We start from the raw sequence: 3,101 nt of genomic DNA, 5'->3' as shown, positions 1-3,101 counted from the left end.
TGCTAATCGGAGGTGCGGGAGAAGGACAAGACACAGGACACAAAAAGCAGTTCTAAAGAAATTAGTTTGCCAATCTAGATTTAAAATTGCATAGCTCCAGTGGCTTCCTGATATCGGAAGGAAGAGCGTTCCAGACGGTCAAAGATGCGCATCTGAAAGCGCGCGATGCGGTGACCGTCTTTGTTCGATGGCTCGCCAAAAAAAGTCGCCGCGAGGATGACCGGGTGAGTTCGCGTGATGGATTTATGTTCCTTGACGAAATCAGCGAGGTATTGTGGTTCATTTGTGGCAAGCACTTTGCGTTGTGCGTAAATGAGTGCGACCTTATGCTGACGATGCTGACGATGCTGTTGTTAATTAAGATGACGATGGTGTTGGTGCTGGTGGTGTATTGCCTTGCTATGGGAATGCAGGAAGCGTGTGCGTCACCTGTGAGGGAGAGGCATCGTCAACTGTTCATCGTGAGGCTCACGCGATCACCCCCAGGGTCTGGGGGGCCCTCTGAGAGTCCGCGTTGGAAATTCCACGCCGGATTCCGCGTGACTCACACCGCCTGCTCACGACCCTTCATCCCACCCAGCAGTTGACAAAATAACGAGCGATAATGTACATTTCATTGCCTTTGAAACTGATTGGCATTACACCAAAAACAATGCGCATATTATAGGAAGTGTGGTCACCACATCTACGCCTCCTCTATATAAGGAACGAAACAGGTGGACTTCGCCACAAATATGGCTGTCGCCTGATGGAGCTAGTTGTAATTACTGGCGAAACGTCGTACTCAGATTGTAAATATTGTGGCTTGGCTCTCCAACACACCGGTGTGCTGTACTAGTGACGAATTGGTACGTTCTGTTTACGTGACAACCCTTACTAGTTGGCTGTGTCGGGTGGTGGCGGGTTTTAACGACACATATTTACGCGATCTAACCCCCAAAAAACCCTCTTATGGATTATTATCAGAGCATGTTTGTTTGCATGTTTTTTTCCCCCGCAAGTACGTGCGGTTAATGTATCTTTGGTGCTTGAACATCTTAACACCTGTTTTATTGCCAGAAAGGGTAAAACCCATTGTTATTTTTTTTACATACCGATTATTCTTGTTTCGTCATTGCGAAACTGGCAAAAAAACATTCCCACAGATGGATGATAAGCGAACAGCGCGGATGACTCAAATGTACGTTCGCGGCACGCTCACCAAGACGAACACCACCAACAACAACAACACCACCACTACCACCAAGCCTGCGCCTCGGCACTCGAATGCTGTTGCCTCTTGGGTTCTTCGCAAGCAATTCTCGCGTCGCGCCAGCCTGCTGAAGAGGGCCCGCTGGCAACCATCGTTGCCCTCACAACAACACAGTTACCACCGGTCAACAGGAACACCGCCGGCATGCTAACGGGCGAAGGGAGAACAAAAACGACGCGGGTCGTCTCTATCTTGACGTGAAATTAATTGCATTTATAGTTCAACGTTTTATATTTTTCGCATAATATAAAGCGTTGGTTCGTCAAGCTTATCGGCATGCCAGACCAATGTTATCCAGCAGCATCTGTTTAAGCAACAAACCCTGAACTGGATTCCATACATGTCAAGTCCTTTATCAGTACCTACCCTATTACAGGTCCAATTCAGACCTTATTGGTCACCCCATGCCCTGATAAATCTCAACGTTCATCCTACAAAGTCCCATCACAAGGGAGAAACACAAACACATAGACAAAAAAATAGTGCCCGTATTGAAACGGCTGTACGCCGTATGGACCTCAAAACTCATTGTCCCTGTACAAGAATACGGGGTAAACCGTATGGGTTGAAAAGCTATGGGATTCGACTTTGAGTCTCAACGGCAGCGTTGTGGTCCCGGTTTAACAAAACGCTGTTGGGTTGAATGTTGTCTGTAAGTGTATGTAAACATACTCAATAGGTATATTGGACTTCTTTCGCACCGTACGTAGGCAAACGTGCTTATCTTAGGTGCGGGTTTCATACATTGAGTATGTTTGTCGCGCTGCGCTACGAACTCGGCGACCCAAGTTCGATTCCCACTAACGGCCAACACCAGTGGCGATTATTTGAACCGATCCTGGGCCTCGGCTAGGTCGACTGAGCCTCAAATCAGTAACCGGTCCGATGTGTAAACATCGCCACTAGGGAGACAGAGGCGGCCGGGCGTGGTGTTGGCCACCAATCCCCTCGTGTGCCGTGCCTGTCTTCATAGGTGCTCGCGAACAGCACTTGCCCCTAACAGCCTGTGAAGGCTACACGGGGTGTCTTTGTAAATGTGCCCTCTTGCTGCACTTTGTCAATCCACCGCTGCAGACGGTCCTCCCAAACGCCGTGCGACTCGTGGTGTTAAATAAAGGTGACATTCATTAAAAAAATTGACCATATTTCACCACGCTGGTCAGTGCGGATTGGCAAAGGCGGGGATCGCAGACGCAGATCTCCGCCGCCTACGACGGACGCCTCGGTGCCCGGACGCAGCTGTCTGTCTCTGTCCGTGTTGGCCAATTCAAAGCAGCATCCAGGCCTAAAGACCCTGCTGAGCTTTCGCCATCGGGCGCATTCCGAGTGAACTCATCATAGGCGTGCCTGTGTCACGTGTAATTATATATCATGGCTTAGGTATGCGCGTCTTTATGTTTTATATATATGTAGGTCGTACTTTGGGGCAGTTGTTTGTTCGATTCCCGTTCATAGCCAACAACAGGAGCGAATTTCTCGGTCTCTCCCCTAGGCTGGCTCAGCCTTAAATGAGTACTGTACCTCTGTGCCTGGTGCGGTGTGCAAACATCAGTCCAGGGGGGGGGGGGCGGGCGTGGTGGCTTGTCGCACATCACACGGTGCCGCGCCGTGTGACGTCTCCAGCCTTAATAGGTGCTCGCTAACAGCCCTTGCCCCAACAGTCTATTTAAGGCGATAAAAGGGGTGGTCTGCTGTGTCAGTATGTCATACTTGCGCGAGTGAGTGTGTGTATACAAGTTCTCTCCAATTGAATTCGGTATCCGCGCTATTCTTTTGGCGCAATGATAGCAGGAAGACGGTTTCACAAATCAATAGCATCGCAGTCATGGTGGGGGTGGGGGGGAGGATG

The sequence above is a fragment of the Petromyzon marinus genome, chromosome 31 (assembly GCF_048934315.1).
Source record: "Petromyzon marinus isolate PM22_M1 ecotype Great Lakes invasive population chromosome 31, UKy_Petmar_22M1.pri1.0, whole genome shotgun sequence".
Taxonomy (NCBI): domain Eukaryota; kingdom Metazoa; phylum Chordata; class Hyperoartia; order Petromyzontiformes; family Petromyzontidae; genus Petromyzon; species Petromyzon marinus.
Note: the sequence above shows the minus strand (reverse complement) of the source record.